Raw genomic sequence first — 18,196 nt, 5'->3', positions numbered from 1 at the left:
AAAGAGTAAATAGGGGAACACAGACTATAAAATTTACCTCCATCACCGTTTTGTGTAAGGCTGCTCTCTAACTTTGGAAATTAGCAATATGTCAAGATGTCTAGCTTCTCCTTAAATTACAATGTGAAGTACACTATTTGTGGTGCTAACCTCTTTATTCACTGATTATGGCATTGTTACCATCTTTTAAGAGAGAAAAAATATGTTGCACACCATAACCATTCTGAATTTGTTTTGAAGTCTCTATGTTCACAAGCATATCTGGTTTTACCACAAGCAGATACAAAGAAATAAAATTTAGTAATAACTTTATTTGATTTCTTAAATTCAGTTTACACACTGTATATAGCATTCTTTATTGGAACACAGCATATCTATTGAACATGCTCTTGAAATGGGGTCATAAATAAGTAAGGGAATGAAAATGGGGTAAAAATTTCCTCCAAGGCAGGTTGAAAAAGTTAAGTCTTAGCATTTAAATAAGATAATGTGGAGTAACTCTGCTGCTATCCTCATAATCTTTGATAGCTCTGACAAGGACGAATTGTGCAGCCTGGGGAAAAGCCCTATGATGCATGCTTACAAACTTGACATGTGGGAAATAGTTTGATTCCATTACAGTTAAAGTAGAAAAGGATACATCCAATTTTGACAGTAAATGGCCTAATATTATTCTATACTTCACAGTAAAAAATGGTTTTAGAAAATAAAATTTTAAAAATTCAGCTTCTAAATACATTTACTAACTCATGTATGCATTAACAACCATTCATTGGGTACCTTTAAGGAAATAGTGATAAGGAATGGTATGAAGTATTGACTTTGATGTGTATATCTGGAAAACATACAGGTACATTGTATAGTCAAATTTGATTGGATACTAATAGTAAAGAAAAGTAGCAGAATATAATTAAAACCTGACCAATTTTAAAGCATTTACATTGGGCATAAGGAGCACACATCATTGTGATGCTCATTGAATTTATTTTGGAGTAAAGTAGTGATTCTATTCTGGTGAAATAATTTTTGTCTTAGTTCTTCTATGGTGGTTAAAACACAGGAAGAATATGTAGTTTCTATGGCATTGCATTGCTATGTGTATTTGTCAATATCCAAGTTTGCTCTAATTATGGGCCTTTTTTTTTGAACCACAAAAATTCTTCCAAAAGCCTGCTGTCCTTTTCTTCCTCCTTTCCCCATTATACTTGTTTTAGCTGTTGAAATCCATCTGTAATTAATCAACTGTTTTTAGGAGTTATTTTTTTCTCCAGATTTTTGGCCTTTGTAGAGAACCTTTACGGTAGTCAACAAACTGAAACATGGCATGTTTTTAAGGCTGTAAGTCACTCTAAATCAATATCAAGAAAACATTCACACATTAAAGATTAAATGATCTGAGCATTATGGCAGTAATGAGACATTTTCAAAGAGCAAAATGAAAATAGTGCAAAATTACACTTTAGTTTATGTTAAGTAGTAACAATTCTACTTTTTCAAAGATTAATTTTAGCTCAAGCCACTTTGCATATTGTATCTTTATGAAAATTCTTAATAGAAATTAATCTTAATTTTGTTTAAAGTATTCACTAGTTAATTTGCTGTAAAATAAAAAATAAAATAATAAACCACCTTACTTTCCTTAAAAATTATTTTGGTTGTTATCTATTGAATTATGATGTATTATTAAATCTAACAATTTTAATGCAAATAACTGTCAATCAAACTAAATTATTTCAGACATGATAATGCTTGACTTTGAAGTTAGCGTCCCTTAAAAGAAGAGAAGTAAAATCAGATAATGCTCCAAAATATTTTCTGATGTTATAAAACATTTGAGAAAATAAGCTGGAATATAATTACCTTTTTGGTTCAGATTGGCTTAGTGTAAAAAAGTTGGTGCAAAAATCTTGGTGACTGATATCAGAAAAACCTTGGCTCAATACATGGCTATATAAAATACTAGGTGAGCAATGTTGGGTATGTTACTAAAAACTAAAATATCCTCTCTGCAGGGCCCTGGACCAAGGGTAGTCCTCTATTCCCTGCAAGAGTCACATTATATAAATTACGTTATGTGCACAGCAGAAATACAAGAAGGACCCACTCTCCCTAGCTAAATCAGACAAGGTTCCTCAACCTCAGCACAGTATTGATATTTGGGATGGAATAATTCTTCCTTTGCAGGGGCTGTCTTGTTCATCAAAGGATGTTTAGCAGCATCCCTGTCTTCTATTAACTAGTTGCCACCAGCACCCCACCCCCAGTTGTGACAAACAAAAATGTCTCCATATAATATTATAAATGTCCCCTTGGAAAAATCGCCTCTGGTTTAGAACCACTGAGTTATATAAAATAGCTTCTGGTCAAATCATAGCTTACGAAATATGTTGTTCATCTTACACATTTGATAGTTAGAGCTTTTACTATTCAGCCTATGGGAATTGTGTTCTTTTATTTCCTTCTTTCCCTTAGTGCTGCTGCTTCTATTGTTCTTATTGTTATTACTATTATTATTATTTTGTTCATTTTATCTTGGTATCCTTGCAAGTCTTTTCCCCCCAAAATTCATGGCTATACTCAGTTCAATTAAATCTGTCCTCAAAAATAAATACCTCCTCTTTCTCTCCCTCCTGTATATTTTCCCATGATAGGAAGGCATGTTTTTAATAGGAAAATAAGACCAATTGTGATAGAAATTTCCTTTCAGAATAGGTATATTAAAAATCTCTAAACTAATAATATTTTAAAGAACTATTTTGACTTCTCAAATGCTATGTAGTTTTTAATAGCTAACACTTATTGACCCTTACTATGCCCTGGGAACTGTTCTAAGCAATCTATTTGCATTAACTCAAATGCAAATAGAATCTTTACACCAACTACATTGTAGATGAAACACTGAGACTCAGAAAAGGTTACATAAATTGTCTAAAGTCTGGGTTGGATAGTAATCCAAGGAACAAAGATTGGAATTCAGGAAATGTGAAACTCATTGGTTATGACCATAAATAAAGATGTTAACCTAGAATGAATGGTTGTTTACACTGTGTGCTTGTGTGTATGTTTGTGTATAGCAGTGAAGTCTTGTTGCTAAACATTATCTTCTGTGGAACCCCTGAGGGTGTGTGTGTGTGCGCATGCACACAAGCTTGCACTTCTGCACATATGTATGCTATGCTTGAATAATGACTGAGCTTGAACTCTCAGCCATTCAGCAGCTTGGTTTCTCACCATTGCCCAGGAGCTCCTGAGGTATTTCCCTGTAGCAATGAAAGCTCTTTAGAGCATAGTCTGTATTCAGTTTACTTGATTGTCCACTAAAGTGACTTCCAGAGCTAAAATTCATTGAGTTTGTGAACATTAAATATGGAAGAAAAATGTGTTTTTATTTCCACTTTATGGATGTTATTTGTCATTTGTGGTCAAACTTTTATTCATAATATGGGTAAAAATCACAAGAAAAGTTGATTTCTTCTGGTTTCTCCCCATATCTTGAAACTTCAGGCAGTTAAGATGCCAACAAATATGAGCAAAGTGAGTGGTTCTTTTATTCTACATTTAATCAAAGTTTTTGTAATTAACCTTATCACATTTACAATGTAAGATCTCAGATTTAGATCTATGGTTTATGTAGGTGGGTTTCTGAATATATTTGGAAATGTGACATTGCCTCTAATAGTAGTAATGAAATAGAAATAGAAATATTGGGCTTTAGTTCAACAATATGTGATTCTATTTCCTCTTTTGGTTTTTCAACTACTCGAGTTCATTTGAGCATATTTAAATCTATTATTTGCAAATGAAGTCTAGATTCACTGCCTGGAAGTTTGAAACATCATTACTGTGGAAATGATTCTCTGTTAATTGTAATTGGTGCTCCACTGCCACTTCGGGATGAACAAAGTGTAGAAGGCTTTCATTATCATAAAAATCTATTTAACCTGTTTTTTCATCTTCCTGTTTTGAACCTAATAATTCATATAGCATTTTTGAAAAGTGATGACTCTCAGTTTTTGCGTAAAATTGATGTTCGAGTATCAGGACCTGAATCTTCTTCTATATTTATTTCTGGGGCAAAATGTTTACCTTTAGACATAAAGGAATAGAGCTCCTTTGAGTGTTCAAATTGACAAGAGTTTCAGGGTATTTATACCTTGTCCTTTTTTATTCTTAATGAACATAAGCAAAGACAAAAGATAGGACATTTTTTTTTTAAGTTAATGGTCACCTATACATTATGCTCAATGGTTGAGGTTTAAACCACACTCTTGTTTTAATTTTATGTAATGGTATTTCTCAATCTGTTTATTCTACTAGGGTATATTAATAAGATTTTTTTTTTCTTTAGGTTCCTATCCTGAGACCACAGCAGGATGCGCCTTGGACAAAGGTATGTAACTTTAAACTATATTTCAGATTTTCTCCATGAGTAAAGTACAAAAATGTCATGATAATAATTATCTGCCACATGTTACATATATATGTATTATTACATGTTCATGCCATATATATGGTATTATGTTACATGTTTATATATATGATACATTCTCTTGCATACTGGTGAGAAAACATCAGAATCAGAAATATCATTATCAAATGCATATCATTGCCTTGGTACAGCAAGGTTTAATCAACACAACTTATATTCAAAGGACTGTTATCAATGATGCCCTTGAAAATAAAATAGGAACTATATTCAAAGGTTGATGTATGGTGTATAACAGGTCTTTAATCACTGATTAGGAAATTAATGGTATAGGATGGATGTGCATTAAGTTACCAGACTAAGAAAACCAAAGAGTGTCTAGGTGTAGAGGTAACAAATACTGAAATTAGTTTAAATTTTAAAAATGAATTTAAAAATAGAAAGCATTGAGGAAAGTGAATACAGAGTTTGGTAAAAAGTATATAAATGCACTATTGGAAAGATAAGGTGAATAGTACAAGAGCCAAAACAGACACCTGTTATTTCAAAATGGAATGTTATTATATATTATTTTTAAAGTGCAACCAAAGACCATTGAAAAGATCATGGATTGTAACAACTTGTCTCCTGAGAGAGTGTTGAAAAATATATAGAAGATGAATAAAAGGTACAGAGGGGAAAACTGTGAACAAAGAACAAAGGAACAAAGATCCTTATTTATAGTGGAAAAGAAAGACGAAGATTGATAAAATGGGAATCTGACATATAGGGGGTACTTCTTTATGTAGGAAGTAGCAAGAGAAAAATGGCTGAACTAACACATTAAGGATTTGAGTTAGCTCTAGGATAAGCTATTGAAAGAGTTTTGATGCCATTTCTCTGAAGGTATCTAAATAAAGATTAGATTCATGAATACCTAATTCTAGTTTCACTGACGCTTCACTAGATCTAAACTTATGCATGATTTAGAGAGTCAGTGCTCTTTATTTTTCTGCTTCTTCAAGTAATTTTATATTGAAAGAAAAGTTGAGAGTTGGTTTGTGTTTATCAGAAAATGCAGACATATGTGCAATCATTAGTAATAATTGATGCCTGTTCTGTTTTATGCAAACATGCTGTTTAGGGAAATGCAGCCTATATACATATCTTATAGTTTTAATTTGTCCCAAAATACATTGTATGTATTCTGCTTTGCTACTCTTATATGAAAAAATAAAGCATTCTAGAAAATGTGTATATGGATTATTTTCTGAGATTTTAAAATTGAAGCAACCTCCCAGAATTTTTGACCCTATTTTTCAAACAGTTTTTCTTAGTCATTTTCAGTCCCTGTTCAGAGACTGATGTGACTTTAGACAATCCAAGGAAACTATGCCAGCCAATGTGAACTGCCAGACAGGGAGTGAATAGCCCCAGGCACAAATCTCTGTTGTGTCAAGGCTTTGCCATGACATTTGGTAGGGAATTAAATCAGACATAGCACAATGCAAATAATCTTGGTTTCCCATAGAGGTGCAGCCTCAACTTGGAGTCTGCTGTTATTCGTTGCTACTCTTTCCTCCTGATCTTCCCAGGAACAATTTTGGTAATCTACTGAAAACCAGAGCATTTCCTAGGTGGTCCAGTGGTATTAGGAAGTTTGTGTGAGGAAGAGGGAGAATTAGGATTTTGAAATTGGACCTTCCTGGGCTTGAAATGCAAACCTTACTACCCATGAAATCCTGGGCAGATTACTTATCTGAGGATATTCAAATATAAAATAAATTTGCCTTTAATTATTGAAGGTATTGCTTGGGTATTAAAATGACATAAATTGTCCTAAAGCGCTTCTTCTGTCTGTTGCATAATATGCATATGCATTTAATAAATGTGTTATATTCCTTTTTCCATTCTATAATGATCTGGATATTGTGTTAAACTTCTTAATAACTTGTCATGCTAGGACTAGAACATTAATTTTTTTAATTAAATTCAGTTTTATTGAAATATATTCACATACCATACAATCATCCATTGTGTACAATCAACTGTTCACAGTGCCATCATATAGTTATGCATTCATCACCCCAATCTAATTTTGAACATTTTCCTTTCATCAGAAAGAATAAGAATAAAAAATAAAAGTAAAAAAGAACACCCAAATCATCATCTCATCCCACCCTACTTTTCATTTAGTTTTTATCCCCATTTTTCTACTCATCCATCCATACACTAGATAAAGGGAGAGTGATCCACACGATTTTCACAATCACAGTGTCACCCTTCTAATCTACATTGTTATACAATTGTCTTCAGGAGTCCAGACTACTGGGTTGAAGTTTGATAGTTTCAGGTATTTACTTCTAGCTATTCCAATACATTAAAACCTAAGAGGTGTTATCTATATAGTGCATAAGAATATCCACCAGAGTGACCTCTCGACTCCATTTTGAAATCTCTCAGCTACTAAACTTTACTTTGTTTCATTTTGCGTCCCCTTTTTGGTCAAGAAGATGTTCTCAATCCCACGATGCCAGGTCCAGATTCATCCACGGGAGTCATATCCCTGCGTTGTCAGGGAGATTTACACCCCTGGGAGTCAGGTCCCACGTAGTGGGGAGGGCAGTGAGTAGAACATTAATTTTAAGCCAGGTAAAATTTGTCTGTCACTAGATGGGAACTCTTTTATTTTGGAAAGGCGTTGTTGCAAACTTCTGGATAACTTTTTATTTTCAATTTTTTAAAAGAGATTAGAATTTTGCTCATGATGTAAAAGATCTTTTGATGGCATGAGTGTTTCTTAATGTTTTTAATTTGTTTTTATGTTTTGTTAGTATTATAAAGCTGGAATACCACACTTTAAAATGTAGATGACTTAGAAATAGTATACTTCCCTAGCATGCCCATAATAGTTTATGATTAATTCAACAGTTTGATTCAGTTCTTTTATAAAGAAACTACTACATACCACTTATTGTTAGTGCTAAGGATACTAAGATGAATGAGATCTGTTTCCTACCTTCAAGGGAGTTATAATCTTAGATGGAGAGCTGATATGTGAATACATAATTTTAACACAGTGTGGTAACATGCTGGAATGGAAATGGAGAGGTATCAGTGACACATCTGGTGATAGACAATTGTGGCAGAACAATCGAGTAGAACAACATTGGAAGTGTAACATGAGTAAATATATAAAAAACAGGTGGAAGGAGAAGAGAAGGCAATATAATGCAAATCTGGAAACACTAGAGCATGTTTATGTAGGGAGGAAATGAGGAAATCCAGTGGCAAAGTAGCAATTCATGATTCAAGAAAGGCATTGACTATTTGAAGTTGTCTGCCTCATTTTCTAACATGCTATAGACTGGGTTTGTATTCAAAATTTGAATCTAATGTGGTTTGATATTAGCTAAACAGAAATCCACTCAATAAAGCAAGTTCCAGGGGGCTCTTCTACAGTACTAACATTAACCCTTTAGTTACCAGATTGTGGCCCTGGAGTTGCAGCCAAGACTGCAAGAACAGTGCATGCAGGAGGGGGCTTGAGTCAATGTCTGTTTGCCAACTGTATAGAAAAACTTTGCTAGATTAATAACCAGTAGAGCCATTCTAGTACAGACTGGCTGACTACCAACCTGGATTAAAACTAATTCTAAGGGGTCTCGGGAGAGGTGGGTAGGGACAAAATATAAGGGATATGTAATTTTTGAAAATTATTTTATTGTGGAGATGTTTAAAATTGGTTTGGTAGGGGAATATGAAATCCAGAAGGTATAAACATTATATATATATATGGGTTTTTTTCATTGAATACTACCTATCAAGATGCTCTGGCTAACCTCCTTTCCTATCTGTACTGTATTTGCTATTTTAATAACATTTGGGAGATTCCATAACATTTTATTCACTTTTGGTTATTGAAATATCTTAATTTTATTGTTAAGAATTAGTTCTGATTATTTTAAAATTTCTACCTCTTATCTGATTCAGAGATTTCCCCCAGCCTTGGCATAGGAATGAGAGGTGGGTGCTAGAGAGCCCTACTTTCTCAGGTCCCTTTCTCTTTCCCAGATGTTATTTATCTAGGTTGGGGCAGGGAAGGGAGAAGGAACATAATATTTCCACATGTTGCTGCCCTTGGCCAGTGGGCTGTCCACCTTCTGTTGGTTATTGTGTCTGCTCTGTTTAACTTTGTCCTTCACTGCCTTCTAAAAATCAGAGGCCCACACACAGGCTCTCTCACAATGAAGTTTTTGGTGGTTCTTCAGAGCACCTCTTGAGATCTTACTCCTGTACAGTCACCTAATGTGGTAGATGTGGCTGAGATTTGGCCTCCTTCAACCCATTCCCAGCCCTCATCAGCCTCCACCATACGTGGCCATATCACGGACTTTGTACATGAGTAGACACATGATTCCCTGTTCCTTTCAATAAGACAAATTGCCTTAAACTAAAATCAGCTATTAATGAAAGTACACTGAAGCCACTTTAATGGTGTCTATTTACTTATGAGAGAAGTAGTGTTATTTTCTTTTGGTGGGAAGGAAGTAAATTTGGTGTAGGATAGGGTGATTTGTTTTTCCCCATTCTTACTCTTGGTACAAGAGGGAGTAGCTCAAATGATGGCCTAAAGGTGTTAGTTTTTTTGTTGTTGCTATTGTGTTTTTTGTTTGTTTGTTTGCAATGCACCTGGATGATTTGAGAACTTTCCCAGCAATTCTGGAGGCTTACCAGTAGAAGGGGAAGTATGGTTAATGGGTGCTATCATATTTGAGCATTGCAAGCTACTAATAACTGAAATGTAAAGAGATCAGAGATTATAAGTTGCTGCCTAGAACATCCATGAAATATCCTCATGATGTGGGCTGCAGACTGTATAAAGAGAACGTAAAGCCACAAATATCTGATGGACTGGCAGAAAATAGGGGAGTCAGAATTCTTGGTGATGATGAGCAGATTGACTGAGGTTTATTTGTATTTTTTGAAGAATAGGTTACATATACATCTTCTTTATTCCTTATGAATATTCTGCAAGGTAGGTTAGTAGCTCCAAATTTAGATGAGGAAACTGAGTCATAAAGTATATAAGCAAATATGTGATAGTCAAATTCATTTTGACTGATTTCAAAACCATATTCTTTCAGTGAAAAAAGTGAGTAAGAGGATCAGGGTGATAAATTGGTTTTGATCAAGGAGGGAATAATTATTTTTAAAAAATCATTGTTCTGAATTTCTAATTTCTTATTTTTTCTGAAATCTTTTGTCTTCCCTACTGAGAAAAATGACTGAAAAATATAACATAACAAAACATATAAACACTTATTTTTTTTCAAATTCATAAAGTTTGTGTTTTCCAGGTGCTTATGAAACTTATTGAATCCCAGAATCTACTGTGCTAAAAATTGGATAATGCCAAATCTACATCCCCCTACCTGTTTTATGTTTTATCATGAAATTTAGGTGTCTAAATAGCTTTATGTGTCTTTAGCAGAGCTACCATTTGCATGAAGCCTAACGAAAAAGTAAATATTGAATGTTTTCAAGTAGACAATAAAAGATGTAATTGCTTACTTTCCTTTGCACTTTTATTCTTTCTGTCATGAACAAGCACTAAGGAAATGGTCATAAAGAGAATCCCAGTAAACTTCCCCATCTTTATTATATTACCTGAATTCCTGTGAAGTGATGCTAATGTACTAAGTAGACTTTACGAGCAAAAATGATTCCCTAAAATATTCTTTTCAGAGCTTTGAAGAAAGCAGTGATTCTATAAAACTGTTTTATGAAACACATTCTTCCAGAATTGCTCTTCATGAAATGGGCAATTTTTCCATGAAAAAATTAGTTTGAGAAACAGTACTTACCACACCCTATATACCACAATGCCCTATTGGAGATTAAGCATGCTCATCAGCATGATAAAAGTCATTGAAAGTTTCTGCAGTAAAATGTTATGAATTTTGTTCAATCTGAAAAAAAAAAAATCAGAATCAATAAAGTCATGTGGAAGGCAGTATTATGTAATGGTTAATAGGGCGGCCTCTGAAATCAGACTGCCTGGGTTTGATTTTCTGCTCCACTGTTAATAAGTTGTGTGGACCTTCTACTTCCCCTCCCTTAGGCTCAGTTTCCCTCAGTGTTCCTATAAAGGCAGGAATTCAGTAAAATAATCCATATACATCACTTAGCACATTGAAAGTGGATAAAATGTTAGACTGATTTGGTCCTCTTTTGCATCCAAAGGGATTAGTGTTCTAGAATACACTCTCTTTGAAATGCTGATATGAATCAATAGAAGAAGCATAAAAAGAAAGCCAGAAATGATAGACCTTGGGCTACTTTTAGATGCTAACAAATCTCACATTACTCTCTGATGACCCAGCAAGCACCCACGCTTCTTTTTGTCTTTTCATAGAATGTCTATGGCTAAAAAAACTTTAAGGTAGAAGGCAGGGCAAAGGAGGAAATTTCCGAGAGGTCACTGATCTGATAAGAGGAATGTGGAGGTTTTTTGAGGAGGAATATATTTTTTGTCAAAAGAATGAAGGAGACAGAACAGCTGACAGCCACTCTAACCTAGGTCTAATTATTTTCCGGTTGATCTCAGAAATACTTATGATTATGAGATTTATTTAAAACACATGATTATGAGATTTATTTAAAGTATCATTGACATGTAAAAGAGAATTACAAAACAACATGCAAAATAAAATGTAAAATTATATTAATAATTTATTTACATTTATATATGTAAATATATATAAATTTATTATGATTTTATATAAATGGAATCATCTTCTACATTGGGTGTATACCTCTAGAAGAATTTTCACCAAAATGAGAGCAGCAATTACTATTCTGTATTGATGTGTTTCATTTTCCTCTGTATTCTTTTCTATAATTGTTGAAATTTCCCACATCACTTTATTTTAATAATGGAACAAAGCAATAAAGCTATATATGTTTAACAATAGAGACTCAATACAACTGTACCTTGTTTGATATTTTTCCCGCTGTTTCTTCATAGTTTCTGAATGGTTAAAATGATTGTGAGCCGAAAGCAGGTTGACTAGCTTCCAAAAATCCAAGAAGAAAGAATAAAGGAATTTGTGTAATCACTCCCCCTCCATAAAAGTTATCCTTAGCCCCAGTAAAATACAGCAACCTGAAACTTTCAGTTCCTTCTTCTCTTTCAGTCCAATGTGACAGCATTTCCTAGCATCTCTTTTTTTCTCCAAAGACAGAATTAAACCATTAATTTCTAGTTCCTTCACAAATCATGTAAAAGTTAAGTACTCAGTGTTTTTAAAGAGGAGAGTTTATCATTCCCTCTACACATGGAAGTTCAGTTTTCCTGCCTCTGGTCTTCTCCAGTCTATACTTTCTTCATTTGCCTCTTTTACCAAAGGAAGAAACTTTTGATGTAGTTCTCAAATTTGAGTGTGGGCTTTGGAACCATCTGGAGTTGTTTGTTTAACATGCAGATTCTTGGATCCCACCCTCAGAGTTTCTGATTCCTTAAGTCCAGCGAGAGGTCTGAGAATCTACACATTACAATTATCGCAACGTAATCCTGAAGCAGATGATGTGTAGGTCACACTTTGTGAAGTATTGGCAGTGTTAGAGCCCTTAATGTTCTACCTTCTTTGCATACCTGTGATTTAAAAAATAAAATAATTTCTTCCAATAATTTTCTTCTAAAAACATCTGCAATTCTCTTTAGTTCCCTTCCTTAAAGATGTGTTTGGCAATTTGGGTAGAACATGGGTGCTTAGGCACCATCCTAATCACATGGACCACCCCCAGATGTCAAATGCAGAAACAATTAAACCATCTACTCTCCATTCCTATTCATTTTAGAATGATCATAGTCCAACTGCTCACTACTACCAGAAGCATCAAATCTTCTGATAATATTTTGTGTTTAGGCTAATGTAGTTTTGACAAAATAGTGTTGGTAGCAATATATTAATATTTAATACATAGCCAGCAATTGCAATTTAACAATATTTAATTTTATATAATATTTAGTTTAAATTGTTTCTTTGTAGTTCCTCAGATGTGCTAACACCTTTTTCAGCAAACATCCCTGTGAAGCAGACAAGAACTGCTTCACGTTATTTATCATTATTCTGCAGATAGATTGAATCACTGAGCTATTAAGTAACTTGAACAGGGTCACAGTCAGTGACAAACTTAGAATAAACACTTCATCTCCTAGCTCCTTGATCAGTAATTTTCTCAATGAACCCTGTTTTCTGTATCTCTTCTTGTAAGAGTTTACAGGTCATTCAAGTTTCTGGGAGATTCTTCATTATGGAACATAAAATATTTGTACCTGTAGCAGATTGAAAACTACATGTGGGAAATATTTAAGACATCCCTTAGTTTTTGAAAATGATTCTCTCATCCTTTGAGTGTGATTGTCACCATTCCTATTTTATAGAATATTTATTCCATTAGTTCAGTCACTCATTTGTTCATTCAACCAATAATTATTAAACATGTTTACTCTGTCTAGCACTCTGCAAATAAACAGGACATAGTCCTTGCTCTCAGTTTGTGCATTCTGATTCAGAAACAGACTCCAATGTTAGAATAAAATAATTGCCATACTGGAGCTAGGAGTTAGGTGCAAAATGAGTTTAGAATCCCTGAGTCTATCTGAGGGAATAAAGGAAGTCTTCTCAAAAAGGGGATATTTTAGCTAGGTTCTGAAGAAAGATCAAGAATTTACATTCTTACCTTGAATGTAAGGATCAGGGCATAGATAAGGGAAGCAAGAGGAAAACAATAAAACGAATGAGTCACATCCCACCAAGATTTAAATGGAAACCTCTGGATTTAAAATTCAGAGGGAAAATAATTGCACATGCAATTTTGGGAGGGCATTTGAACTACATTGGAACTCTGATCTATAAAGTCTTGATATTCTCCAAGGTGAACAAAGAGCACACCCAGACATGTGACGTTTATTACCACAAGCTCACCTTCATTAAAACCACCATCACTGTGGCAGCCATGATCATTTAGCCATCGAAAACTCTTGTTATTATAAAATGTATATAAGCAAACAAAAGAGAGAGCTAGAATTTTTAAATGGTAAAACAAAATAAAAGGAACAATTACTCCCTAGGTTGTTGGACTTTGTGTTCTTTAGCCTGAAGTGTATTTTTGTAACCAAGAAAGAAGCCCTCAAAATATAATGGAAACACTGACAGACACTTAACTATACCAGCTCTGGTGGGCACAGCCATAATTCACTTCATAATACAAACTGATATGTTGTCCAGAGGGGTCCCTTCATTGGTGTTATTGAGTTTCTTTTGAAAACTTCTGGTTCTGGGCTATGAAACTGCAAAGTGAAACTGAGTGATTCTCTGTGGAATAGATTCTGAACCAGTCCCCTCAATGACAATGGTGATAACCTGAGGGTAGCAACATGGAAATGTCCTAAAAAGACTTGAATAGAAAATAATAAAGCAAAGTGAAAAAAGCAAACAAAATAAAACAAAATTGGCAGTATTGAAAGTCTAAGTATTTCTCCCCACAAAGCCTACTTAAAAGCCAAGCACACCAAAGGTGAAAGAGGTCAGCTTGCTTTGATTTAAGTGGGGTTAGTTGTTAAGCAGGGGAATGAATGCACTCTGTATTTGCAGAATCATGTGTTGGGCCAAAGTTCAGCCATTGGCGTGATCTTGGTGGCCCAAGTGTCCTACGTTTTTGATAATATAATGTAAATGACTTCAATCTGAGTGAGCCTCATTCCCAAATACCATTTAGGGCTTTAATGACTTCTCCTATGAAGGTCCTGTTAGGTCGTCTTTAATGGATCTTCTAAACAATGTAAAAAGATTTCTCTAAATGTGTTGAACGACTTTTTTTAGCTTAAAAATAACTGTCCTCTGTCCCCACTAATGCCACCTTCCCCAAATGAATGTTTTTTAAGCATCTTTATTGAAAATGTTACAATGTTGTTTTCTTCTCTCTGAACCTGAATTCTTTCTACTTTAGTCTTAAGGTTCAATGTACAAAGACTTGGGTTCTTACTATTATAAGGACTCCACAGAATCTTGAAAGGCACTCTCAATTTTCCAAAGGAAATTAGGAGACAGGGATTCTAGCCTCAGCTTTCCAGAGTAAACTATGTAACCTTGAGTTCATTATAACTTCTATGGGCCTCAATTTGTTCATCTCTAAAATGAAGGTCACAGACTATCTCTTATGTCCTTTAATGTTGTTCCACACTACCATTTAGGCCTGCTAATAAATTACTGAAATATTGAAGCCTACATTAAACCTTATGGAAAAGCATAACTGGCAAGATTTTCGTTTCAATTACTTGTGCTAATGGGGGCCAAATGGCATGGATACTTTAAATTCACAGATAATCCCCTAACTTCAATTTAGCTAAGTGTTGAAACCTCCTTTCCTGCCAAACCATTTACAGGGGATTCAAACAATTAGTACATATTGACTGGTAGTGAGATTTATCTCTTTTATAATTCCTGCCTTGCAAACTGCCTTACCATCAAGTTATTTGGGTATCTAAATTTCCAAAAATAGAAATGAGGAATAAGTGACATTTTTTTGCATAATCTACCCATTGGTTATGTCAAGATCTCTCATCACTATTATTATTATTATTATTATTATTATTATTATTAATTTGTTAAGGGCTTAGCCTATGTCAGGTTCCTTATAAATTATTTTATTTAAACTTCACAGGTATTTTTCCCATTTAATAGATGAATTAACTAAGGTTCTACTGTTTAATTAGTTTATCTAACATCACAAAACCAGTCAGTGGTAGAGCTAAGATTCACACCCACATATGATGACTTCATTTGTTTGGCAACTGACCTTGATACTCAAAAAGAATGTTTGCTATATCCAGGCTTATGGAACTAAGCATGTTGAACCTAAGCTCTTTGATATCGTCAATGATATTGGTACAGAGGGTTCAGCAACCCCTACCAGTATCCAAGTTTCATTGATGGCACTGTGGCTGAGTTGGGAATTGCCACAATTGATTCTTAAGATAGGTCAGTGAGCCTGAGCAGGAATTTTTAAAAAAATAAAAAGCCAGGACCCCAAGTCATTCTGAAGAGGACCTATATAACACCAAGAAGTCTAAAATTGGGGTGTTCCTGTAAAAATGTTCAGTATTTACTTGAATTAGTAAACAGCATCTATGAACATTTTTGTTTGTTTTATTGTGTTTTTATAGGGGTGTGTGTATTGCATATTTTCATTCATTCAGGGATCAGTGCACTGTGGCAGGTGAGGACCAGTTAACAGTTTCCATTTATAAAAAGACTTGCAGTGAAAATCAAAATTACCTGGCACCATATTTTTGATTTTGTTTCCAGTAATGATTTAACATCCTTTATAGATTGGTGCTTGAGAAGCTGACAGGCCACTCGTGAATCTGGCTCTGCCCTGAGCATCTCCATTTACTATCTACCCAGAAAAGGAATGAGGCAGAAACTTGGGCCTTTGAAGGAAGCAGAGGGACTTCAGGAGCTGGAGAAAGAAATCCATAAATTTACAGACTGAGGTATACAGGAAAGTTTCAGTTAGTCCCAGAATCCCTGGAGTCCTCAGGTTTCTCCACCACATAATTCCTTCTTTCCCAACAGATTATTAAAATAATCATCCCACCTCAAGATACCTTTGCAAAGGCTGGAAATTTTTCGTTTATTCAAGCTTCCTGATATTTTGCTAAATGGGGCTTTATTTATGTTAATAAGTATATATGTTTTGCTGATGAACGTCTCTGAGGAAGGTTAAGGGACATTAGCCTTTCAGAATTTAATGTGATGCTGTTCAGTTTGCTTTTTGCTTTAAAATACACTGACTGGGATTGGTTACAATGAAACAGTGGGAATCTTGATGCAGGAATAGGAGGAAAGAAAAGAAGTAATTTAGCAACATGTTTTCTCAGCAAAGACAGTTTGTGGTAGAGGCATCTGGGTTCACTTATATCTAAACTAGGGCATCTGGGGAAAATATTAATTTCCCTTTGGGTTGGCACTATAAATTAGAAGTTTAATCTCTTTACTTCCAGACACATTTTTAGTTTACTTTATAATTGAAGAAAAGCAAAAATAGTGTTCTTTCTTTTTCTCTGTGAATGCTGTTACCATTATTTTAATTTTGAACGTTTCAATTATAGATACATAGAGTACATAATTGTTTGAGTAAATGTAAATATAAATATCTAAATACTTATCACCTCTGACTGTGCTTAGGATTATTTATTATCTAAATAATTATCACCTCTGACTGTGCTTAGGATCTTCAGTGGAGAGACGAATAAAAGAGTTGGCATATTGACAAAAACTTTGCAATTTATATTAGTAATGGTTGGTAAGCCAGGGCTAATGTTAAGTAAAATAGATTTGCATTAATCACATGAAAGTTAATTTTTCATGGTTGTTATCAATTAAAAATACTCATTTCAATATCGCAGAGCTCTTTCTACATTTGATCTTAGCCAAAAGGCTGAGAAGTGATCCAGAGCTCTGATGAAGTACTGTGTAAATAATCTCAAGCACGTTAAATGTTTGAGAATCCTTTTGTTATTTTACACACACTGAGAAAAGATCGCTGGTTATTTGCAGTGACCTTAATGGATTTAACTGAATCCAGTGTGTTTTGTTTGTGTTTTTTTTTTTTTTTTTTTCTTTTTATCTATGGATGATGTGGAAAAGAGGCAGGAAGGGTTAATAAACAGACCTATGCTTATAACTGCATTCCTAGCTCTTGAATGACACAGTTTCCTAATGAGCTGTCAGACTCAATATAAACCCCTTCGTGAAGCCCTCCTCCCTCAAAAAAATTTAGAACACACAAAAATGATTTATTATTAATAAGGCATACTTTCTCCACTGCTTGGGGGCATGTGAACTCTATGGATTCCCTACAGAATAGTGTCTGCTTATGGAGCCTTGAAAGGATTAAGGCAGACAAACAGTGATTGATCTGATAATAACAAATATCTGGTAATGTCATCCAGTGTTTTATTATATTTATTGCTGTTAGGGTTTGGGAGATCAATAAATAATACCCTGTTCTTCCCTTCCTGAGCTTAGAATCAATTCAGAAATAAGACTCAGGAGACAGACAAATGGAGGTCAAATAGCCAGTTTTATTATAGAGCTGATTGGAAAATATGATTTGAAATATGTGGCCAAAAGGCTTAATACCCCAGCACTGAATTAAACAGACTTTCTAGAACTAATCATTGGTGCACATGAAGAACACAATGTCTCCCCAACAGTGTTGACTCTGTCCTTCCAGGCTAATCACTTGGCTTCAGGGATATTGGCTGAGATTTATGGACAGGTATTGAGAGAAGCAAGAGCCTAGAGGGTGCTGAGGTAGACATGCTCATTGACTCCTGAAAAAATTAGGAATGAGGAGAGAAGGGAGAAGGTAAAATATATTGCTCTAATGGAGATCCTTAAGAAAACAAGAGGGAAGGGAAAGAAGGAATTTCCTACTTATCACCCTCCTGCTGTTGCTTCTCTTAATCTATTGGACTTAACCACAAAACTGATCTCTTCACACCTCAAATTATCCCCAGCCATGTCAGACATAGTTTAAAATGTTATGCAATAGAGGGACTCTAGGGAAGATGGCAGATTACAGAGCACCAGGACTCAGTCCTTCCACCAGAAAAAACTTAAAAAGCAGGAAATGTCTTAAACAACTATTTGGACTCCAGAAGCCAGAAGAACACTGTACAGCATCCAGGGACGAGCTGGAGGAAGAGGCTTATAA

Source organism: Choloepus didactylus, chromosome 10 (genome assembly GCF_015220235.1).
Source record: "Choloepus didactylus isolate mChoDid1 chromosome 10, mChoDid1.pri, whole genome shotgun sequence".
Lineage (NCBI taxonomy): Eukaryota > Metazoa > Chordata > Mammalia > Pilosa > Megalonychidae > Choloepus > Choloepus didactylus.
The sequence above is the reverse complement of the archived record's forward strand: the minus strand, read 5'-3'. Positions refer to the sequence as shown.